We start from the raw sequence: 27,287 nt of genomic DNA, 5'->3' as shown, positions 1-27,287 counted from the left end.
ATCTTTTATATTATAAAATTGTTATTATAAAGTTGTCTTGTTATATTTGAAGAATCGAAACATGTAAGTGGTCATTACTGGCAAAATATTCTTTTCATTATAGAAGAAATTCAGGACTACAGCTATGTTATTTTTATCACATAGAAGATACTTTTTTATTTGGAGTCTAATAGGAACATGACCTATGTAAAATATTTGGGAGCATAAAAAGTAAAAATAATACTAAGCCAAGTAAACTAAAACAGATAAAAAGAAACCTATTTCTCAAAATCATTGTTTTCTTTGGAATAATTAAGATATTTTTAACTTTATTCTTAATATTTCACTGACCAAATTTTAACCCCATATGTTTCCCGAGTCCCGTCCCTCCAGAAGTAATAACTTCAGAGAAGAGCCAGCACTTAGCCTTGAGCTTTCTCCTGACATGAGGAAATGGCAACAACTTGAGCTAAAAGAGGGCTGCCCTATCTCATCAACTAATCATATGATGCAATCAGGAGACATGTGTTCCTTTGCCCTAAGCAAACCAAAATTACTATATACAGAAGACTGCCTCTGACAAACATGAACTGGAGAGAACCTATTGAGAGACCAATGAGGAAGTTCCTAGCCTAGGCCTAGGCCTAGTATTCCTACAAAAGCCAAGATCTCTAATTTCAGAGGTCTGACTTTGATAACTGCAACTCAGCAGAACTTTTGGAACTATGCTGAAAGATTATATATAGCCTAGGGCTAGGCTCTGTCCTAGGATCTGAGCAAAAATCAAGACCACTAATTACAGAAGACAGATTACAACAATGGTGATGGAACAGAACTCCTAGAACCGTAAAAAAAAAAAATCTCTCAGCCTTCACCCTATGACCTACGCAAATAACAAGATCTCCAGCTACAGAGGTGGGATGTCATCACCCACATTGGAGCAAGAAGTTTTCTAGTACCATAAAAAGACTCTGGGGTGTGTAAATATGTCCTGTATCTCAGTCCAAGGGAATTCCAGTTCTAATTTCCCTAATATCTAGTGCCTACGCCAAAAAAAAAAAAAAAAAAAAGAAGAAGAAGAAACACAACCCTTTTTTAAAAAGTTGCTGGTCTGTTAATTTTTTTCTCTTGTGTTTTTTTGTTATCTTTTTCTTCTTTTTTCCCTTTCTTCTCCTAAATATATTTATAACACCTAGATGGACTTCTAGTTTTTCTCTTTTTTTTATTGCCTCTTTTTTTTTTATCTTCACCCATATATTTCCTTATATCTCCAATAGAATCATATTACTGGAATCACCTTTATCAGCCTCATATTTGCAGGGGCGTAATGGATGGTACCAAGACCAGGCAGTCATATGTTCATTTGGTGGAAATAAAAAAATGATCAGACTTAAATACCAAATCCAAAGTCAACACCAACAGTATTGATACCCTATCTACAACAAACTGTACTTGTGGGGAACAGTTGCACTAATATTACGGAGGTAAAGGAGGGAGATGTGAGATGCATGTTGGGAACAGAGGTGGTGGGAGGACAACAATGGTGGTGGTAATGCCCCTCACTAATTGTCACTATGTGCCTAAAATATTTCTGTGAAAGATTTGTAATTCACTTTGATCACAATAAAAATTATAAAAAAGAATAATTGAATCTCAAAAAATATATAAAAAAGCTATGGTGGTGGGAATGTTGCATGGTGAGGGAGTATTCTGTTTATGACTGAACATTGCTAGTGTAACGATATATACAGATCTATAGATGTGTGGAGAATTATAAATATAGATATAGATTTATATAATTTATAGATTTCTATAGATCTAAATATATATATAAATTCATCTTTACATTACCAATGTATTTACTGTACCAATTTAATTATATATATACAAAAACTCATAATATATATATTAGCCAAAAATATAGGAAGTACAATATCTAAACTCCAAAATATAAAATATAAAATTATGCCTTGTAAGCAGGTGGACTGGGGAGTGAGAGGGAATTTGGGGACATTGGTGGAATGAAGTGGTCATTGCTAGTGGGATTGAATTAAGAACATTGTACATGTGAAACCCAGCTAAGAATATCTCCGTAAGTCACACTGTCCAAGATTTTATAATACATCATTTTATTTAAATGTTAACTATATATAAATATATGATATATTTAAAATAGTTAAATAAATACATAAATATATATATAATTTTGGAATTAAAATAAGTTAATAATATAAACCATCTTTTTTATCTTCAAGAGACTTGATATGATTTATAATGGTCCTATCATGCAAAGACATTTTTTAAGTAAAAGAGAGATAAAAATTTATGTTATTATTTTTAATTTATTGAAAATCTATGTTTTATAATAAGGTGCTATAATCTAAAAATTTTTAGAAGCTCAGTAAAAACAATCTCAATAACACAGACATTTTTACAAGACAAATATCTTTAATTGCCATCATTATTTTTGCTGTACACACTTATTACATTATTCTTTTTGTTTATTTATTTATTTTTATAAATATTAAAGGAAGAGTCCAGATGTGCAAATTGTTCTGAATGACCAAAGATTTACTATTTTAATTTATATTCATTTTTATATTGCTTTTCAAGCTGTTTCAGTGACTGGAAATGTATCTATCTCTACAGCATACTTAAAGTCAGTTTCAATGAACTTCTATGAGTTATAAGCTAAGACAGTTTAAATGCTACAATCTAATTAAGAACATAACATAACAGTATAGGATGACAGTATAATCATGTAGCTGTAAATAGAAGCCAAATATCACTAACTAAAGTTTGAATGGACCTTAGTGCAAGCACGTATTTCTCTAGTAACTGATGATGTGAAACAAAACAGCTTTAAAAATAACCTATTTCCTTATTTTAAAGGTAGTTATTATTAGAAGAAATAGTCAGGAGTATGGAACAAAGGGAAAACATAACCGTAATTGCCTTAATGTGTTTAACCCAGATTTGATTCTGAGCTGACAAATGGCCTCTGGGACCACCAGGAGTTATTCCTAAACTCAGAGCTAGGATTAATTACTAGTATCACCTAATTTGATATCACCTAATATGGCTCAACTCAACTCCCCTAAAATAAATGTTTATATTTAAAGGATATTTTATGTGTAACTTTCTGTCTTTTTATCGTTTCTAATTAAACATTGAAATTTTAAGTCTTATTTTTAACTGCAATACAACAAGCTTTAAGAAGCAAAACTGATAATTTTTTTGTTTGTTTGTTTTTGGGTCACACCCAGCAGCGCTCATGGTCACTCCTGGCTCTATGCTCAGAAATTGCTCCTGGCAGGCATGGGGGACCATATGGGATGCCGGGATTCGAAACACGTCCTCTGCATGAAAGGCAAGAGCCTTACCTCCATGCTATCTCTCCGACCCCAACACTGATCATTTTTAATGTAGAATTAAATGACCTACTGCTGCTTGAACTTCCTCCCCTTATTTTCAATTTTTTTATTAATCTAAAACTATAGTTTTCTAAATATCTTAATAAAACTTTGTTGTTGTTGTTGTTGTTTGTTTTGGGGCTACACCAGGTGACACCCAGGGATCACTGCTGGCTATGCACTCAGAAATCGCTCCTGACTTGAGGACCATATGGGACTCCAGAGGATGGAACCTGGATCCATCCTAGGTTAGTTCGTAGCAAGGCAAAGGCCCTACCACTTGTGCCACCTCACCGGCCCCCTAAGTTAATAAATTTTATTTTTAAAAGCATTGATTATGCTTACATCTAAAGTATTATTTTTTAATTTATGATTTATGCTCCTGTTTGATTTTATGAAAATCCTCTATTTTAAATCATTCATTTTTCTTTTATTTTTCTTTAGTTTGTTCACATATCTAGAGTAACTTTTAAAAATTCTGATAACTTATGTTTTGTCTTAAAGATAAAATATTTATGTTATTTTATTCAGAAAACCTCACAAACAAAATCAGAGAAAGCAGTTTGCTTACTAAATATATAGTACAATAATAATTTTGAAGTTGGCTTACTAACTAATTTTGCATCAACATTTCTCTAGAGTCTCAAGTTGAAAAAAATCTCAGAGGAACAAGTGACTAGTAACACCTATTTTATGCCTTAAATCTTAGTGATATTGTTCTGTTTAGAATATAGTTAAAATTAATGAATTAAAGATATACTAGAGGAGATTGTGACAAACATTTCTGGAAAAGGGTAACTATCACTATATTTCTGAAAGTGATAATTGAGCTAGAAGAAAAAGTTAAAATACCCAATGGTAGTTTGAACTAGTTATCAAACATGAAAATTCATGTCAAATTACTAAAATACTATTTAGGCAACTTTGCAAATATGTTAATGAACTGTTTCCTGGTGATTACATATATTTTTATGTATGACAAGAAGAGAAAATGACATACAGAACTTTTCTACTCTTTTTACTGTCCTCTTACTCAATTTATTAACAAACAGGTTTAAAAATGAAACTTTCTCTTCAATGCAAATATCTATAATCAAAAATGTTCAGTAACATTAATTGCCAACTTTGGCATGTGGCATTATCTTGCTTTGACTTCTCTATATTTTAGATTTATTAAATTTATTTTCATTATATATTATCTAGAAAGTAATGGATTAATCTATAATTCTGTTTACCTGACAATTTTTGCTTTTCAGTATCTTATTAAATGCTATAATTATATAATTATGCCTTTTTACTTATTTCCATTGATGTTTTTATTTGAATAATTACCAGCATAGTAGGATCATTGGTAACTTTTTGGGGTGGGGGAACCACAACACTGACGATCAGGGATGCTGGAATTGCGCTCAGAAGTCATTCCTGGCTTGGGGGACCATATGGAAAGCCAGGATTGAACCAAGGTCTGTCCTGGGTCAGCCACGAGCAAGTTAAAACCTTATAGCTGCGATTTCGCTCCCCGTCCCCTTTTTATTTTCTAATAATTGTTTAATTTAAATTGTACAACTAACTTGATTTTCTTCTCTCATGAAACAACAGTTCTAAAAAAACTTACTGTTCATTTTAGTGACAATAGCCCCTGGTCACATTTCTTTTCTTATAACAACACTAAAATATGCATGAAGTTTTGCATTTTTGATATACTTTTGGTAGTCCATGTCAAAAAAATCAAAGACTAATGAAATATTTCAATATTTTATGATTCTTCTTGACTGATAGTTAATAATAAAAGTTATCAATGGTGTTTAACTGAGAAATACTAATTCTAGCTTTGTTTACATGCGTAAATCTTATAGAATAATTTCAATTCACATATATTGAATGCATCTGTTCACATACTCTCTACACTCTTTATAACTGAAAGCATATTCCAAAATTAAAGGTTACAATTCATACATACATAATACTAATTTAATTCTATAAGCAACTTATTTTAGTTATATAGTGTTATTACATATACAAATTAAAATACATTAAAGCATTATTATTTCTATACTAATTATTCTTTTTTTTTTTTTTTTTTTTTGGTTTTTGGGCCACACCCGGCAGTGGTCAGGGGTTACTCCTGGCTGTCTGCTCAGAAATTGCTCCTGGCAGGCACGGGGGACCATATGGGACACCGGGATTCGAACCAACCACCTTTGGTCCTGGATCGGCTGCTTGCAAGGCAAACGCCGCTGTGCTATCTCTCCGGGCCCTATACTAATTATTCTAATAAGTTGACATAGGAGGAGAATCAGGTTGTCTTTTCTAAAGCATGTTTATATTTACATATAATCACATGACATTTAGTCATTGACATATACTGATATTTCATGTATAAGTTAACTTTTATTCATTATATGTTTGTTTTGGTGCAACACCCAGTGACGCTAAGGGGTTACTCCTGGCTATGCTCTCAGAAATCGCCTCTGGCTTGGGGGACCATATGGTAAGCCAGTGAATCAAACTGAGGTTTGTCCTATGTTAGCGAGTACAAGGCAAGCACCCTACCGTCTGCACCGCTGCTCTGGCTTCATACTTTAACTTTTATAGTTTTAAGTTTAATCAAATATTTAAGCGTGCAATATAGAATTCTTGCCACGGTTATATTATATATAATTTATATATTTTTGCAATGAACAAGGGACACTATTTTTAACATAATACAATTCTATATCTTTTTCTATATTTAAAACAATTCTATTTTAACACTAACTCATACAGTAAAAAAGATAAATGTAATCTCTGTAGAGCCATTTACCATCTGGTTAAGCAAATACACTTAAAGATACTTCTGCAATTGTGATCAAGTAACAGCAGATCTAAGAACAGACAGAGCTTGGACTCTAAAATGATGATTGTACAGCTGTAGTTAGCATCATTAGAGACCAATAAAATCTTTATGTTCCGTTTGGATGGCAAGAACCTTTATCAAAGAGAAGCTCAAATGGCTAAATAACAAAGAAATGATCCATTTAGCAGTTGTTTTAAATTTAAGACAGATAATGGAACTTCTAAGTCATAATTAGCTTTTAACACTGGGAAGATTGTTTTCAAGTTCTATATTCCATTCTAATATTTTATACTTGTCATCTTCCCATAATTCTTTGATTATGGCTCTGCTTCATTTTTCTAATGTTGTCATCAATATAAGCTAAAGCCATAATCCTTAGGAGCTAAGCAATGGAATTATCAGTACACTTTCATACTAGTTTCAATTAAGTAGCACAATAGGAAAAAAAAAAAAAAACATTGAATGTTTTTTGCATAGTAAAACAGAGCAGAAATTTACTTTTGTTTTCTGATCAGGTAATTCAAAAATTGTTTCTGAACATTGGATATTTATTGTATTCCTTGTTAACAGGGCAATTTTAAGTAGTTATATAAGGTCTATTAAAACAGAACAGATGAGCACAGCACACTGCTGACTGATCTGCAGTTTCAGCAGTAATCCCTTAGAAATTGCCCTTAAGAAATTTCAGTGCTATAAATTGACATCAGCAATTTTTATTAATTGGCATTTTTGCTTTCTCTAAAGATTCAATAGTTCTCAGTGCCTAAGTATTTTAATCATATTTCAGACTGGAGGGTAAAAACAACTTTTTATTTTAAAGGTTAATATAATATAGGCTTTCCTAAGTAATGCCTAAAAACTTAGTCAATCCATCTTTTAAACCAAAGTTTTAAAAATATCTTCTATGAGCTGAATTATAAAATTATTAAATTTTGGAGATTAGAACACAGATCTCAATTTTAGAATTTTACTTCTAGGTGATAATGCAATTTATTCAATACTCCAGTTTGTTATTATATAAAGAAATTTTAAGTCTTGGCTTGATGTTTGAATAAAGTCAAAGAAGTCTGGCAGAGGGTAATGCCAGGTCTCTTATTTCAGAGTTTATTTTCTCTCCATTACACTATAAAAATTTTAATCTTGAGTCTAGGAAAAAAGAAAATTCTTATTACACAGTCACAGAAATCCAGATCTACTACCAACAGATATTTTAGTATAGTTTTAGAACAAATAAAAACTATTAGTTAGGTCATTTCTATGTGTCTGAAAAACACGTTCCTAAGTATAGGTATGTAGACATGTATGCACTGAAAAAAAATTTTGGAATATATATTTATACTGTACATTATCTTGCACTTGATTCTCTTGTTAATAGTAAGGTGAATATATTTTGTTTCTTTAATAGCTTGCACATTATTCAGCAAAAGCTTCATGACTATATCAGTATTTGTCAGAAGTAAATCAATGCTACATAATATAAGTCACAAGTAAAGCTAAAATATTCACAATACTTATTATGTGACATGCACTGTGTTCTGTAGTCATATTCAGTATTCAATTTTCAGGCCCAAAATTTGTAATGTGGATTTTTTTCATATGCTTTGTAGAAATTCAGGTATAATATAGGCTAAATTTTCCAAATAATACAGGTAAAATAATGAAGTTATACAAGAACAAGACTTAATGTTTGTATGTCTCAAACTTTTTGGCTTGATGGAGGAATGGTTATGGCTATGTTCATCTATAGGATCAATGTCTGGGTAGTTAAAATATTAATGTATCCTTTACATTTTGATATTTTATCATGCCCCTTGAATTCCATAGTGATGCTGAACTCTTAAAATGCTGTCAATAGCATAAAGATGGTATGTATGTATATCTTTAAGATTTACTACACGAAACATTTCCTTCTTTAAAATTAAAACAATATATCTTTTTTTTTTTTTTTTTTTTTTTTTTTTTGGTTTTTGGGCCACACCCGGTAACGCTCAGGGGTTACTCCTGGCTATGCGCTCAGAAGTCGCTCCTGGCTTGGGGGACCATATGGGACGCCGGGGGATCGAACCGCGGTCCGTCTCCTAGGCTAGCGCAGGTAAGGCAGGCACCTTACCTCCAGCGCCACCGCCCGGCCCCAAAACAATATATCTTAATTTTAGATTTATCATACAAGTAAAATATTTAGACATTAATGATTTCTCATACATTGAGTGGGTAATAGTATCATCTCTCTTAAATGTCCATGATAGCTTCATTATATTTAGTTCTTTTCTTTTCTTTTCTTTTCTTTTTTTTTTTTTTTTTTTAGATTTTGGGCCACACTCGGTGATGCTCAAGGGTTACTCTTGGCTATGCACTCTTGACTTTGGGTTCCATCTGGTACGCTGGGGGATTGAACCTTGGTCCGTCCTAGGCTAGCACAGGCAAGGCAGATGCCTTACCACTTGCACCAGCACTTCAGCCCCAATTTGGTTATTTTCTTAATTGACCTTAATACTATATGAAAATTGTCATTTAAATTCTAGGTAAATGTTCTCTGCCCATCATGCAATTATTATCCTCCCTAAACAAAGTATACAATATTACAACTTAAAGCAGCTCAAAGCAACTGGGAAGCATAGATATCTTCAATTTAGTTTTACAGAATATTAGAAATTAGTTCATTTAAATCTAAACAAATATTAGTGACTATAATAAGCAACTTGCACTTAGTATGTAGCAGCTGCACAAGCTGACAAAATAGGAGCATTTTAATATCTGAATTGTGTAAGAACTATTAAACTATTCTAATTAGGGAAATGGAGATATATATAATTTCATAAGAAAAATATTAAAGCAAATTGATTGTATACTTATTCCCTTAAGGCCTTTTACATTATATAAAATTTTATTTTGTATACTTTCATTTTATGGTTTTATTTTTAATATTAAAGCATCAATTAAATACAAATCATAAAATAAATAGATTTATCCCTCTAAGGTGATTAATAATTTAATTAACATATAGAACAAAATGTTTTTCAAAATGATAAATTCATTTTAATAAAATTTAAAGACCTAAAATATACTCTGTATTTAATTCATTCTTTATCTTATCTCTGAACCCTTAGAAAGAAACAAATTTTCTATTATTTCAATAAATGTGCCACAAATTTAATATAATTGTAAAAGTATGAACATTTTTATATACCCATAAACTTATGTATATACATATCACATTTTTGGACTCTGTTAAAGTTATCTTTTTGGTGTTTTGATTGCTAATTTATTTTATCTATAATATTTTATTTATATCAGCATTTACATAATAAATAATATAGTATTTAGCTGTTTTATAGATATAATTCATAATACACTATAAATATAAAATTATAAATATAAATACTTTATAACATCTATTTATATATTGATGTAATATATACTTTTTTTTGGTCTTTGGGCCACACCCAGTAATGCTCAGGGGTTACTCCTGGCTCTGTGTTTAGAAATCGCTCCTGCTCAGGGATCATACAGGAGGCTAGGGATCAAATCCAGTTCCTTTCTGAATCGGCCATGTGCAAAGCAAATGCCTACTGCTGTGCTATTGCTCCAGCCTCTGCAATATATATTTTTATGTTAATTATATAATGCTTATTATTAGTTTGTTTTTTGATTTTTGCTTTTAGGACCACAATGGCAGTTACTCCTGATCTGCACACAAGATTACTACTGCAGGCTCAGGAGATCATATGTATTTCATAATCGCATATCTTTTCAATTGCTATCTCAAATTCTAGTTTCTTAGCAGATATCTCTACAAAAAAATATAATGCTTTTGTCCTAGGTTTATATCTGTTTTTTTAGGAAAGCTCTCCAACCAAACAACAGAAATGAATTATTAGTATTATATCTGATGATTCTAAAGCTACTCTGTTGTTAGGAATCCTATCCTGTAAGAAAGATATAAAAGATGAATGGAGTCTGAGAATGAACATGTTCAGATATGAGGAATAACATTATCAGTGATGCATTATCAAGTTATATAAAGGTATTTATATAGGAATGAGCTTTCTATAGTTAGTGTCAAAGAAAAGTGACATAAAGTCCAAATGAGCGAGCAATTAAAATATTTTAAAAAGATATTTCCAGGATAAGGACATTGATCAAATCATACAAAATTTTTTTACATTCTGAAAAACTGCATTTGACTGAAGTATTAAAATGGGTTTCCATTTGAGTGGAATAGTGACATTATTTATCTTCTATAAATTACATTTGAATCGTTGAAGTAAATGTATTATAATAAAGTAAAGCCTAGAGTAAATCTGGGTGTATTTAAATTATACATCAAATAAAGAAATTTACTTTTCTTTTTATTATCATTTAATTTCTTTATATGAACATTGTTTATTAATGTCCTTTATGATACTTATTAATTTAGGGTTGGAGCCATTGTAAAGAGGTTAAGATATCCATCTTCAGTTCAACCTGTTATCCAATACAGTAGACTGAGCAAGTCATGAGTGATTCCTGAATGTGGAGCCAGAAGTCAGCCCTGAGCACAGCTAAATGTGATCCAGAAACAAACAGACAAACATAAAACCCTACAGAACAAAAACAATTACAAAACAAAAGTACTTATCAATTCATCATGCTATAAATTAAAAATGTATATAACATTTTTTCTGACTTTCAGGAAAACTCAATATAGACTGTACATACCAAAGAACTTTATGCAGTATTAGTTTAATTTTAAACAGTATCTAATCAATAAATAAGTCTTATGCTTAATAAGTAAAGATGGGTAATCTACAGATGTGTTTGTATGGCCTAGTTTTCTTTTTTATTTGTTAAAATAACATGGTATTTTGTTTGATGTTTTGAGTTATAATCTTGTTGTGTTCAGGGCTTAATTCTGGCATGAGGCTCATTCATTAATACTGGGAGATGTGAGGAACCATATGTGATGCTGGAGATTGAAAATAACATTGGATTATAATATATTTATAACTATAAGACAGAAAGATTAATAAACATATATGTTAATGAGAAAAGTTGAAGATAAAATGTATATTTTTCATCTTCAGTAACTTTATATTTTATATAAAGTAAAAATAAAAGATGAAAGCATGCTATTTTTCTGATTTTAATTACAACCAAAAGAAGACTGTTGATGCTATTGTTAAATTCAAATATGCTCCCACATTTTCTAGCCTTCCAAGAACTATTAAGTTTTGATAGCTTTTATATATTTGGATAGTGAGGTCTAATTATTCAGCAGTCAGGTTACTCACCTTAGTGAGATGTGACAGTGGATTATATTAAACACCTTTTCAGATTTTTTTGTGATATTTTAATAAGTGTTATTCTTACAGGGTTTTAAGTACCTAACTTTAAGATTTTTTTTCATGTAGTTCATTCATTTCTTTTCTTTGACCAGATTATTAAGTCTTCTAAAAATTTCTTTTGTTATTTTATGTGCATCTTTTATGAAAATTTTAAAAGACACTATTGATGTGACTGGCCTCTAGTGCTCTATTCAAACATAATTTTTACTCTCTTCTCCCCTAAAGAGATAGATTTTTAAACTTTCATGATTAGAATCCTCAAAAACTATCACACCTTTGTCATAAAACTAAGATAACAATTTTTTGTTCTTCAGATAATTTTATGGATCCACCCTTTCTTTTCTCCACACTATTCCTTTTAGTAAAATTTATTTGGACCTATTTATTATATTTGAATTTTAATAAGAGATGCAATTTTTTTAAATTTTTAGTCATATAATAAATTTTATTGAGATAATCAAGTATGAATGTTACAAATGTATACATTTTACCACAGTCACTGCCAAAACGCTCATATTCTTCCACAGTCTTATTCCAATGCTCCTATTTATTCTCATATACATTGCATTAAAACCTGTTCTAAGATTTATTATCAAAATATTCATTATTATCTGAGATTTTCAGTTCCCAGGTTTTGTTATTTGTGATTTTTATATACCAGATATATCATTTTGTACTTATCTTACCATTTTGGCCTTGATGTCACTATTTTTATTGTTATTGTTTGGGAGAGTCATACCCTATAAGTGTCCTGAAGCCTTTAGTGACTTAATATTTGGGGATCACTCAATGCAGTTCTGTGGATCAAACATGGACCTCTTGCATGCAGAACATGCTCTTGATCCGTTAAGCTTTTATAAGCCTCATACTTTAAATTTTCTAATAACTTTTACAAAATCCAGGTAATACAATATCATCAATTCATACAAATTTTTCTATAGAAGATACCTTTGAGTAGAGGTGGGAAACACCCAGAATACAGGTTATATAAGACTCATAAATCAAGTGTTCAAGACTATGCATGATAAAATAGACATACATGCTCCTTGTCAGTCGCCTACAGCTCATTTGCCTGTATTGTGTGATCTGCAAATGATGTTCACATTATCCAAGTGATCATTGAATGTCAATGGTTCCAAATCTATTCAGAGCAAATAGAATGAGGACTTTTGTTAAGAATATTTAGACACTTTGTTCAAAAGCAGAGATTCAGACACTGCATGTCCTTGACCATGTAAATTACTTTGCACTTGATTTGTGTTTAAAGTTGTTAGACTTTAATAATGTGAAGAAAGAAAAAAGGCAAAATCATGTCATTGACAGAAACTGAATTCTGTGGTAAAACTAAATTAGTGGTGAAATTAGTGGTAAAAAGTAAGGAGTAAAGTTCACTTGAATATACTAAAATGCATTTTTAAATGTACTTAGAGGACATAACTGTGTTACATTAAAAATAACATTAAAGCCTTGCACACAGCTGCCCCTGGATTGATCACTGGGGCCATATAAGATCCCCTTATCACTGCTAAGAGTAGATCCTGAGCACAGAGGTAGATAAATCCTAGACATCACCAACTGACCCATAAATCAAATACTAATAATAGTAATTATGACACTATTATAAATAATAAAAATATATGTATTTTAGATATTATATAATTTAATTATATATGTACAAATTATATACTTTCAAAATATGTTTTTTTCTATTTTTTAGGGGGCTCCAAACTCAGTGATGCTCAGGTGTTAGTCCTGGCTATGTGCTCAGAAATCGCTCCTGGCTTAGAGGACCATATGGGATGCTGGGGAATCGAACCGCGGCCCATCATAGGCTAGCGCAGGCAAGGCACATGCCTTACTTCTTGCGCCACTGCTTCAGCCCTGTTTTTTCTAATTTTTATTAAAATTTTCAGATTTGATAACATAGACTTTTAGCAAGCAAATTTGTTTTTACAAAATAAATCCTGTCACTTGCAAACTCAGATAATTATATTTAGTACCAAATTTAAATGGATATTATTGGTGCAATAATAAATATTAATTATTTTAATTACATAAAACAATAAAATATAATAAGTAATTTATCCTTATTCATATTTTACTTTGAATATTTTCTTTTTAATTTAGTTTTTCAGTAGAATCTCATTTCATGGGAAACATTTAGAAAACCACTAGTACAAATAGACCTGATATTTAATATAAATGTAAAGTTCAAATGTATGTGGGAACTACGGGGGAAAAAAAGATTTGACAATACCAGGTCTGGGAGGAGAGAGAATAGAGAACAAATAGATTGACTGGAAGTAACACAGGAACATAGATGGCGGCGGGGGAGGTCTAGAACATAAGAATATAAGCATGATGCTAAAAGCAGCAAAAGTATGAACCAGAATCATAACTGTCAATTAACAAAAGAATGAAAAGATGGGCAGGAGCAAAAAATGTGGACATAGAGGTGTGGGGATAGTCAAGGACATCGGTGTGCAATAATTTTTTATATCAACACCAGAAATGTGAAAACTAGTGTTTCCCTCTTACCTATACTAAAATTTTTAAAAATGAGCATCTTGATGACACTGAAGTAGTGAAGGTATGTCCCATAGTCAGCCCGAATATATATGTTTCAGGATTTTTCTGCTTATTCAGCTCTGATAGAATATTATGAGTACCCTGGGATAATGCTCAAGAAGCAATTAGTGATAACCAAATATTACCCTAGTTACAAAACAGAGGAATAAATAAAAATCCTTATTACTTAATGTTTGGAGTATGAATTTATTTTAAAATATTATCTTAATTCTTTTTTTTTTTTTTTTTTTTTTTTTTTTTTGGTTTTTGGGCCACACCCGGTAACGCTCAGGGGTTACTCCTGGCTATGTGCTCAGAAGTTGCTCCTGGCTTGGGGGACCATATGGGACACCGGGGGATCGAACCGCGGTCCGTCCAAGGCTAGCGCAAGCAAGGCAGGCGCACCTTACCTTTAGCGCCACCGCCCGGCCCTTATCTTAATTCTTATCTTTGTCATAAATTAGTCTCATTATGAACAGGTTAGCATTTATGTTTTTTTTTTAAATAGATTAAGGACTGAGGGTGAAGAGTGTTAATACAGTGGGAAGTATGGATGGGAATGAAGGATGAGGGGGTAGTTGGATTTCCAAAGGGGGGGAAAGGGGAAGGTATATGGTAGGGGTTGGAAGGGTGAAAAGAGGAAATACATTAGAAAGGAAGGGAAAAGAGGAAAGAAAAAAAAGTAGAGAGAAGAGTGGAGAAGAAATGATAAAGAAAGTAAGTAGTGAGAAGAGAGGAGAGAATAACAAGGGAATGTTTGTTTGAGTGTGTTTATGTTTTTTTTTTTGGGCCACACCCGTTTGACACTCAGGGGTTACTCCTGGCTATGTGCTCAGAAATCGCCCCTGGCTTGGGGGGACCATATGGGACGCCGGGGATCGAACGGCGGTCCTTCCTTGGCTAGCGCTTGCAAGGCAGGCACCTTACCTCCAGCGCCACCTACCCGGCCCCGAGTGTGTTTATGTTTTGATATAAAACATGACTATACTTTCACTCCCACAATAATGTCCAAGTAACTCTTCCACAGTCATTACTTTAGTTCTATTCTACCTCTTCTCTTTACTCCTTCCACTCATGCCGAGTAATCTCAAGTTTGCAATCAAATGTCTAGAAGCTCTCTTCTTGGCGTCTACACTATGAGCAATAACAATAATAACAACAACAACAACAATAACAATAAATTGACTTGGTACATACATGCATACCTATTATCATGCCATTGCAAGATACAATACCCAGTAGATGAAATCATACTAATTGTGCAATGTCAGATAATAGATTAAAATCTGTACTATATATTACAGAATACAGAATAAAGCTACAAGAAATCATAATTCTGCAATTTGCTTAAATGAGGATTTTTTCTCAAAAATATGACTAAAAAACTCATAGTGCAAACTCCCAACCCTGCCCCATAAAAATAAGTAAATATAAATATATGAAAAGTAATGTAAAATTTACATATGACATTTGTTACTAACATTCAAAGTTGAAAAATGTAATAGAGTAGGCTAGTAGATAACTGGTTGAGATTTATTGACTATAAAAACATTAACCTTAAAAATAACAACCACATGTATAAAAATATCTATAAATAAATTAGTAAGGGAGGCTTTCTTCTGTTCTAGAATGTTGTTAACTGAAAGTTTCTTGCAGACAATAACTTACCTATGGTTTTAGAAGAGGGTCTCTCATTTCTAAATTCAAGTTTTTTTCTAAACTATGAGCAAAAAATATAAGTGCACATCACTAAAATATATACCATGGAAGAAACTATCTTAAATTTAGAAATATACAACTAGCAGAGATCTGCACTAAATACAACTGATAAATGATTAATACCCAAGATGTAAAGAGCTTCAGAAAATTTATCAAGGAAATGAAGCACTCCATTCAAAATTGGGTATAATTACTAAAGAAATCATTCCTTAAAGAGTATAAAGATTGCCTATATAGACACATAAAAATGCTCATTAATATTGTGGTGAAAGTGTAAATTAAAATTATAATGAGAATTTATTTGTTGTCTTTGAGAATAGTCTAAATCAAAAAGGTCCAAAAGAACTTTTGGGATTGTGGTTAAAAAATCAGCCTCAAACATTATTGATAAAAATGTAAGTTGAGGAGCTGGAGAGATAGAATGGAGGTAGGGGGTTGGCCTTGCATGCAGAAGGACGGTGGTTCGAATCCTGGCACCCCATATGGTTCCCTGAGCCTGCCGGGAATGCTTTGTGAGTGTAGAGACAGGAGTAACCCCTGAGCGCTGCCAGGTGTGACTAAAAATAATTAATATATCTAAATATCTATATAACTATATCTATATCTAGATATATCTAGAATAGATATATATATAAACTGAATCAGAATCTTTCAAAATAAGTATAAAAATTTCTTAAAAGAGCTAATATAGGATACAGCAACTTAATTCCTACATATAGATCTAAATACAAAAACATATTAATAAAAATATACATTTTTTTCAATAAAAATCTGTTTATTGCAACAGTGTTTATAATATTAAAACCTGGAAATAGGTACATTGTCAAATAATAGTAGAGTGGATAAAGAACCCTAATATATATATAATGGAATGTGAATAATTTATAACAATCTTATCTTTTACAACAAATTTAAAAGGATTAGTGGAGGTAATGCTAAGTAAAATATATCAGAAAGATAAAGACAAACACTGGGTGATCTTAACTGTATGTGGGCTATAGAGAAGCAAAGCAATGGATCAAAGGCAGAATGAAAAATCTTTAGTCTGCAGAATTGAGGTTATTCGAGGGATAAACAAATGATTTAAGGGAGTTTGATGACCTGATGGTATGGTTTTGATACTTTGATTGTTTTTGTAGAGTAATATATTTTGAAGATATATTAAGTTATACCCCAAATACATATATGATCATATAACAGTTGTAAGAAGATACAACAAAATATAATAATATATTAAATTAATTGATTTCAAAAGTGTTCCTATAAATGCACTAATAATAATCATATGGCTATCTTCATAAAGTTTCACTAACATAAAATGTAAGAAATATTAAGGTGTAGGGAAAGTTACAGTTATAAAAAGCGCAAAGACAAATGAATTAAAATAAAGAAATTTGGTGAAAGAGACAGTAATAAATAGCTACCTGCTGTCAGTCAAGTTTATCCACTTGACTGGAAGGTTAACAGAGAAGGTATTTATGCAGTTGACACACCTTAACAATTTGACATTTTTCAGTTTTTCTTTAGAAACAGTGTTAAGTTGCAAATAAGTTCGTTGACTAAACTCTTTTAAAAAATGCAGGCATGGGGCAGAAGCGATAGCACAGCGGTAGGGCGTTTACCTTGCAAGTGTCTGATGCAGCACGGACCTGAGTTGGATCCCAGGCTCCAATATGGTCCCCCAAGCCAGGAGAGATTTCTGAGCCCAAAGCCATTAGTAACCCCTGAGCATCACCGGATGTGGCCCAAAAACAACAACAACAAAATTGCAGATGTGACTTAATTTTATCAAGATTATTACTTTTAAGACTCATATGTATCTTGGTATGATCTGTTTGGCTGTGAAAACTAATGTGGTAGCCGTGGCCAGAGGTAATGGCCATTCTTTGAATAACCAAATATTATCTGTGTATGCAAACAAAATACACATTAAAAATGACTGAATAATACACAGCAACTTGTGCCATGCTTCTTCATAAGATAATGTCTTGATGTTTCATTGAGGCTTTTTCTTATTTATATATTTTTCAGTCCTATTCTGGTAATGAATTCCTGATAATTAACCAAAGGGCATGCTATAATCTCTTTTAGATATGTTTCAGTGAAACAATTCTATGCCTGCTGATTCCAGGAGATACAGATGCAGCAGTGACAAACTTATGCAGGAGTCCATGTTCCTGTTTACATGAAATTATTAAATAAAGCTGTTGATCTGTCACATACTAGTTGTTTCTTGGCTATGAAAATTGTGCCAATGTGTCATGTAAATGTTTTTTCTACTTAAAATGCTTAAAGGCCAAAACATATGCTGTATTATTCATGCACATTTCCACAGAAATTTAAAAGTAGATTTGACATCGAATAAATTAACTCCCTAAATCCCATTCATTTATTGTAGACTAACATTATAGATAAGTGGCTTATTCTTTTATTCTAGATAAATATAAAATATGCCCCATGAACAACTACATGTTCAATAAAAGTACAGCTGATATGTTCCCATGAAAATAATAACAAATTTTTTATTTAAACCATTAATTTACAAAGCTTATATTTTCTAAAACATAGAATTTGTATGTGGATGCACACAACGTATGACTTTATATAGAGAAAAAATTCCTTTTCATGGAATCTAGAATTAGAGTGATAATATTCTATGCTTCTTTGGAACTGAAATATATCCAACGTTCCAATGGTTATAAATAAGATGAGTCATGCCAAATATGCCTTCCTCCTCACTTAGTCAAAGTATGTCATAGGCTACATTAGGTTCTTTGGATTTTATATGTACACATTAGTTACAGCATACACTATATCAGGGCATCTTTACTGATTCTTATCTGCAAGTTTACTGTTTAAGCAGTGCTTCTTTCAACTTTACAGTAAACTTAATAAGGTTGAAAAATCTGAATTCTTATAAAGGAATATTATCTGCTTATTCAAACAATATCCATTGCTTTTAAAAGCTGCAAGAGATATCCTGCATGTTGAGCAACTGAAATTAGTTCTCCATACATTTCTTTGGAGCTCTAACTTCCCTGTTGTTTTCTTAATTTGACTGTCTCATTTCTCACAAATATTGTTCTCAGTGAGTCCTCTTTCCTCTTTTAATTTGGGCATAACACTCAGTACTAATTAACTGCCAGGAGAAAAACGGAATTAACCATAAATAACAATCAGTATAATAGACAATTGGAAAATGTTTTACATAAACAAATGTTTATTTTATGGAGAGTGGTTTTAGTACCATCAAATAATAGACATATCTACATGGCTAATGTATTACACACTTTCTTGAAAATGGAGAAAGAAACCTTGGTTCTTATTTAATCATTCTTATAATACACCTGTATTCAATAGTCAAAAATAAAAATATCACATCTGCCTGCTTAAGAATTTTTTGGGAGGCAGAAAAATAGTACAGAGAATAGGGCACTTGCAACCTAAATTCAATCACCAGCACCACATATTGTCTCACATGACCAGCCAAAACTAATCCCTGAATACAGTGCCAGGAGAAAAGCTCTGAGTACCACTAGATGTGGCCCCAAAAGTCAAATAAAAAAATTTAAAAAAAATTTAAAAAATCAAAATAAAAAAAGAAGAGCCAGGAGGGTAGGGCATATTTCTTTCATGCCTGGACACAAGTACATCCTCAGCATTTCATATGGGCCCCTGAGTCTTCCAGGAGTAATTTCTGAGCATAGAGCCAGGAGTAACTCCTGACTGATGCCAGATGTTGCCTCCTCACCCAAAAAATAAAAAAAAAAGAAAAGAATTTGTTTGACACATGAAAATGGAAAATAAATTAACAATCAGCAACAGAATATTAAATAGCAGTCACTTACATACAATCATCCATATGTTTTATATCTTTGGATACTTAATAACTGTTTGGTGAGTATAGGTATGCTGAACATTTCAAAAATCATCAAAACATAAGCAATATTATTCTCTTTGTTTAGTTATACTGAAGTTCATTTAGATTTACTAAAAGTTTACTAATTCTCAATTTTATTATTGTTTGTTTTTAATTGTTGTTAGTAGATAAGTAGATCTTGAATTTATTTTCACAAAATACCTGTTTCTAACAACTTTTTCATTTTGGAGTCTCAGAATAGAGTTGAATTAACTTAAAGAACTCCATTTCCTTGACTTCAGTATTTCTCAGTTTTAAAAGAAGTTTTTTTTTTTTTTTACAGGGCCTCATCAGAGGTTCTTGGAAATGCAGAACAAGAATTAGTCCCTGATAACTAGGCTGGAATGTGAATACCTGCTGTCTATGATTAAGTCAATATTACTCCACTTGGCATTGCTATTTCCCAACCCTACATTCAATGATGTTCTTTATTTATCGAAAAAATCTTATATATATATAATTGGTTTTGGGGGGCACAAATTATAGGGATCAGTGATTACTCCTGAGTTTGGAATCAGGGATCACTCCTGAGGATCTCAAGGTTCATACCCAAGCAGCAACTTGAAAAGCAACTGTCTTACCTACTATACTATCACTCCAGCTCCCAATACTGTATTTTCCGGCATATAAGACGACTTTTGAAACAAAAAAAGTCAACCGAAAATCGGGGGTTGTCTTTTACGTCGAGTATATCCCGAAAAATGTTTCAATATGCCGCTAAACAAAAATTGTCTGAATATTGCCACAAAACGAATTTTCCAACTTGATCCTGCACCAATCACTGCAAGGCTGCTCGGACCACCTCTCTAACTCAGCCAATCCAAGCAGGCTTTTTATGCATGCAAATTAGACAATGTTCTGGACCCGATTCGACACTGTAAAAAGCCTGCTCAGATTGGCCAGAGTCAGAGAGGAAGTCTATTACAGTATAACCTTTGAACCTTTGCTTGTTGTGATTGGCTCACTGTAGTACATACAGTTGCAGCACAGGAACGTTCTTTCTGATACAGCAAATATAGGCCTAAACCTATGTTTTAACTGCAAAATTAGGGGGTCGTCTTATACACCCAGCTGTCTTATATGCTGGCAAATAACAGTAATTATTTTTAAATGAATTTAATCAAACAACTCTGAAAACATCCACATTAAGTCAATCTATATTCAATATGGCTGAGGATTGACTAAAATATACAAACATAAGTAAGTTATATTTATATGTAGAAATATTTGACTTTAATATATTAAAATGATGCACAATGATAAAATACAGTATCCCCCACCACCTGGTTGCTGACACAGAGCTCTTAAAATTTTGTGAGTTTATCTAACAGGAATGTTGTCATGGCAGTTGAGTGGTAAATAATAACTTTGTACATCATAACTGTATATATATATATATGTGTGTGTGTGTGTGTGTGTGTGTTTGTGTGTGTGTATACATATGCAGTTTTAATTTTCCTACAACAAAACAATGGGATTTAATATCTTGGGAAGGATCCTGGAACTTCCACTGCAAATGCTAATACATGTTTACAGATTTGGACTTTTCAGTTTTCCCAAATTCTCTTGAGAAGGAGAAACTAAAAATAAAATTAATACCGCAGGAGAGATAGCACAGCAGTAGGGCGTTTGCCTTGCAAGCGTCTGAACCAGGACCAATGGTGGTTTGAATCCCGGCATCTCATATGGTGCGCCTTGCCTTCCAGGAGTGATTTCTGAGCAGAGAGTCAAGAGTAACCCATGAACACCTCCGGGTGTTTCCCAAAAGCCAAAATAAATAAATAAATAAATAAATAAATAAATAAATAAATAAATAAATAAATAAATAATAAAATTAATAATGATCCTGCCATGTAATGGAAACTCAACAAAATTCCCAATGTAGTGTGTTCAGAGAACTTCTACATATATGGATACGTTTATATACTAATAAATAATCTACCTAAGCACTATACTACTCTGCTCATAACTTTTTCAGACTTGGTCGATGTATTTATTACTTCACTGCCTTGGTCATCTTTATTCTTTACTATTTGTATTTTTTAATATACTACTGGTGCAATTAAAAGTTTTCCTAAATTCTAGGAGATGTATTTTGCAAACAAGGGAAACTTTAGGAATGAGTTATTGAAATATTGAACTACAGTTAGGTGGAAAGAACAGAATTTGACACCTCACTACTTCTGGAAGTTCCAGCAGCCACACCCACATAATAGTCTCTATTATGTAAATTCATTGGCCCAGATTCATAAATTCATGACTAATCTCAGAAGAAATGAAGCTAAACCTCTAAAATTCACAGTTATACAGAAGTTCTAGCTAAAAACTCTGGGACCCCCTACTTAGCAGGGTATACAAAACCCCTCCCTGCAGAAGCCAAGACAGCAATCAATACTTGTGAAATGCTGATCTGTAAAAGGCCAAACTTCAGTATTTCATAATTGATCTCTGCAGAGAACACCAAATCAACAAAAATTCTGGGAACAGGTATTGGGGATGGAAATTTTGGAATCTTTTCTGAGTGGGAACAGATAGCCTCCCTCCATTCTTATACTTCAAGAATTTCCAGCAGCCTCACGTACATCCCATTGCCATGTAACATTTAAACTCAGACCCAGTTTTACAGATTCTGAAGTTCTAAAAGCTTGTAGCTGCATATACCAACCCCTCTAATTTTTTCATTACTGATACCACAATAGTAAAAAACCAAATGGAAATGGAAAGTAACTTAGAAAATAATTAATCTAAATAAACAAAAATAATAACAAAAATTCAACTAAATACAAACAACTTAATAAATCCTCAGTTAATAATTTCATGGATACTGTGAGATGAACTAATTTTCACAAATTTTTTTTACTTAAGTATTTTTCAATAATTCAATTAATCATTTAGCTGTAACAAGTAATATAAAAATTAATTTGTTTTTTGTCAAGGGCTGGCTTGAGGGTGGGTGGAAACTGAGGTCAACTGTTGGTAGAATACTAGACTGGCGGTAGAATGGTGTGAAAACATTAAATGCCAGGAAAAACTCTATTATGAACAAACTTGAAAACCGGGGCATGTATATAAAGTAATGCTTTTATAAGACTAGAATATTTACATTGTATGATTGAAACTCAATCATGAACAACTTTGTAATTGTGCTAAAAAATCTATATTATGAATAAACTTGTACCCATCGTGTTTTAAGAAAGTAATTATAAAAAAGAAAAGACTATCACATGAAGTGGGGTGAGTGTACTAAGGTTGTATTGAGCTCTTATCTTGCAGAATCTATGGTTGGAATAATAAATAAACTAAATAGAAAACTGAGTGCTGTATATGTGCAAATACTCACACACATATACAAATATATAAACAGGGTCCAGGTGACAGAGAGTTACTATAGGAGTTACGGACCTCACCTTGCATTTGGCCAACCCTGGGTTAATTCTCAAAAAACATGGTTTACCATGCTCTGCCAGGAGTGATCCCTGAGCAGAAGATTTGCCTAGGATTACTGGGCATGATTCCAACCCACTCCTCACAAATAAAACCGGTCTACAGCAGATGCCTCAAATTTTTAAATTGTTAGACCAATCAAAGTGATTTGACGAATGGTTATTTGCTCTGATTTTGACGTCAGATAGTATGTGATATACATAGCCTATCTACACTCTTCTTTGTAGAGTTATTTTTAGGTCTCTTCTCCATAAACATAAAATTTTATTTGTTCACTTCAACGATTGATAATTTATCAGAGAATGAAAGTTAGTGAAATAAAACTGGAGAGATAGTTCAATAGAAAGGAGAACATGCTTTGCATGTACTATGTTTGCTTCCTAGCACAAAAATGTACCCTGTACACTTCTAGGAATGATCCCCAAGCACTGAAGAGGGATAACTTCTGAGTATTGCCTTATATTTCCAATAATAAACCAACATTATTGAAAATAAGTAGAGTTATAAGTTATAAGTTTTATGAATTGAGTAGTGTGTTCGTGCTCACTACTCAAAAATACTTCACTACTCTGAATTTTGTTTATTTTTGTTTTATGATAGTCACATCTGGGGCCTACTTTTGGTGGGTAGGTTTTACTGTTGCTGGGCTCAGGGGACCATTTGTGGTGCTGAGGATCAAACCTAAGTTGGCTCTTTACAAAGTAAGTACCCTACTCACTGCTCTATCTAACTATCTTACAACTACTGGGAATTTTTGAATAATAAATAAATTAACATTAGAAAATAAAGCAAAACTGCAGTGCATTACATGAATATAATTATAGTTTTAGGATCAAGTTTAAGTATATGCTGCCTTAAAGTAAAAGAGCAGAATTAGAGATAATAGAATGAAACTTTTGAATACCAAGAGTAAGTATACACAACAGTTAATATAAAATAAACATATTGCTCCTAACATAGAAAGTATGACTTTGTGCCTTTTTATGTATATAATCCTTTACTGAAAACTTAAAATTTAGGTTATCACAAAATCTTTATTTTCACCATTCTTTAATCAAAGCAACTAATTTCAGAAAAATATATAGGTATGCATAATTAATAAATTTGGGAGTAAAAATATTAAACTGCTTCCCTAGTCTTTATTCCCTCTTTGTTTATTGTTTCAGGACCAATTTTTGTTGGTTTTGGTTAATTTTTTCTCAGTTCGAAAAAATCACTTTCTCATAAGCTTTCAGATGATGCTTCACTTAATTATTTATTATAAAAATACTAAAATATATTTACAGCAAAACATGCTTAGTTACTGACATATCTTTCCATTTTTTATATTTGAAAGATAAAAGTCTACTCTCATCTAAAATCAAATCCACTATTTTGAAAAAAATTTTAATTTTTCTAGTTTCTTCAAGCTATTAAGATAACCCTTTTTCTCTTATCTTGTTTATTTTCTCTTCTCTGTCCCAAGATTCTCAGCTTGTTTCCCTTCTTATTTACAAATATGTAAATATATAATATTCACATATATCTTCTTCCTTTCATCTTTTAGAAGAGGAAATTTAGGGGCCAAAGAGATAGCAAAGCGGTAAGTCATTTGCCTTAGATGCAGAAGGACAGTGGTTCAATTTTCGGCATCACATATCTTCCCCCAAGCGTGCTAGGAGTGATTTCTGAGCTTAGAGCCAGGAGTAACCCCTGAGAGCTTCCGGGTGTGACCCAAAAAACAAAACAAAAAACAAAAAACAAAAAAAAAAAAAGAGAGGAAACTTAGTACTTAAAAAGAGCTTTCTGTATTCACTCTCTACTCTGTCTACTATTTTTCCCTTTTTGCAACTTTTATCACTGTTAACCCTGGCTTACTTTTTCAAAAGCAATTTTCATTCATCATATATACTATATTTGTTTCAGTAACATTTAAACTTACCAATGTTTGACTGATGAAAAAACTCTTTGTTTTTGTATAATAAAACCTTTTTGGTTTACTGAGGTCAGAATTTAACGGTTACATACTTTAGTTCTACCATATTTTTTATAGATCAAGCTTGAAGTACAAGTGTTTATTTTCAGTTCTGTATAGTTCACAATATTTACTCATTGTCTGATTTATTTCAAATATTGTCTTCACTCTTCATAATAAAACTTCTCAAATGACTTCTAAATACTAAACACTACACAAATGTCCTCTTGTATCCTAATTCATGTACATTTGCTTCTCTAAAAATAATTAAAATTCAACTAATCACAAATGCTATTAGATAAAATGTTTGTATAAATATATATTCCTATTAAATTTTTATCTATCTTTCACTCCCTTATGTTTCAGTAAACAATTATACAAAGTGTCTGTCTTCATAGTTTTATTTATTTAAACCTTCCAAAAACTCTAATCTTCAAGAAATTTAGTCAGATTTCTCAAATATCAGCATAGATACCTTTGTGCTTTTAGCTCAATGACATCTTTATATCTCTCTTGAGCAACTTCAAGGAGGTCCTAATTGTCCTCTTGACTTCCACCTTGTTTTTTTGTACTAATGAATTCTAATCTCATTAAAAACACATAAATATTTTAAATTTGACCTTGAGAAATATTTTCAATTTAACTTTTCTACAAGTAAAACATTTTTAATTCACTAACATTTTTAATTTATTACTTTGACCTCAATTGTAAATTTTTATTTGGCAACATGATAAATTTTAATCTTTCTTCCTTTTCTATCAGATAGCATGAGTTAAGTTGCTACCTCTTGATATTCCTATATATTTCCCTTCTCTGTCCCAAACTCTCAGCAATATGTCTCCCTTCTAATATAGAAAATGAAACTAAGTCCTTAAAAGGAGCTTTCTTCTTTCCAAAGTTTTATATGGACTTTTATTCATAGAATTATATTTAAAATGACAGTGATTAATACCAATTTGGAAACAAAATTATTAAATCATTGAGATTAAATAATTGTAACAGTATTGTTTGAGTTTACTACACCACTATGTCCTTACAGTATAGTCTTAAGCATTTATAAAATGACTTATTAATTCATGGTATTAGTAAACTATATAAAATGGATCACTTGAAAACCACCAATAATCCTTAAAGTCATTATCAAATTAATTAATACATAATTTATTTTCACATATTTATTAAAATATCACATAATAGAATAAAGATCTATTAATGCTATTTTATTGTTAATTTATTAATGAGATAAAGTACTGAACTAAAAACTGATCCATTTACATGATCTCAGAGTGACAGTAAAGTGGGTAGAGCTCTTGCCGGTATGTCATAGAACCCTGTTTGATTTTTCAGCACCCCATAGGGTTTCCCAGTCCTCTCAGAGTGATCCCTGAGTGCAGAGCAAGGGGTTATCTCTGAGCACTGCTGGATTTGGCCCTTATAAAAGCAAATACAATATTATTAACTAAAGTTCTTTGTAAAGTGCTTCATTTGTATTAAAAGAGCTCATTGTACTATATTGACTTTTATAATGAGTGGGAATATTCCAAATTTTTATTAAATGTAATTTCTTCATAGTAAGGTTTTATATGTTATCTTGATGATAACAATATATCTTTATTTATCTTACTCATTAAAAATGTTCATCTTCAACCCATATTTAAATTTTCACTGCATCATCTTTAACTATAACACAAAGATATTTTAAAATGAAATATAGGGGCCAGAGAGATAGCACAGCGGCATTTGCCTTGCAAGCAGCCAATCCAGGACCTAAGGTGGTTGGTTCGAATCCTGGCGTCCCATATGGTCCCCCGTGCCTGCCAGGAGCTCTTGAGCACCGCTGGGTGTGGCCCAAAAAACAAAACAAAACAAAACAAAAATATAACAAAACAAAAAAAAAAAGAAAGAAATATAAAATAGAATAGAGAAAAATGTTCTGCTTCATTTTATAAGATATTTACTCCACAAATTGATATGAAGTGTATAATCAAAGGGAATCTTCTCATAAACATGTTTCTGCACATAAATACCTATGAAAAAAGATAACCACTTTGAAAAATCATAGTTGTAATATGTATTTATCGGTTAGATTATAAAAACACAACACCATCTTAAAATAGGATAGTCAGGTAAT

General features: G+C 31.8%; 1 protein-coding gene and 1 non-coding gene across 3 annotated transcripts in view; both read right to left on the bottom strand.

The window, feature by feature from the left end:
- FSTL5 (follistatin like 5) overlaps positions 1 to 27,287 on the bottom strand; it is a 648,108-nt gene that overhangs the window by 429,565 nt on the left and 191,256 nt on the right. The gene's annotated exons all lie outside the window — the stretch shown is intronic.
- On the bottom strand, positions 19,875 to 20,000 carry LOC126005048 (small Cajal body-specific RNA 15). Its single transcript, XR_007494231.1, has one exon. It is a non-coding gene; the product is annotated as a small Cajal body-specific RNA 15 (non-coding RNA).

Source organism: Suncus etruscus, chromosome 3 (assembly GCF_024139225.1).
Source record: "Suncus etruscus isolate mSunEtr1 chromosome 3, mSunEtr1.pri.cur, whole genome shotgun sequence".
NCBI classification, from domain to species: Eukaryota; Metazoa; Chordata; class Mammalia; order Eulipotyphla; family Soricidae; genus Suncus; species Suncus etruscus.
This window is presented reverse-complemented; position numbering and strand designations above follow the sequence as displayed.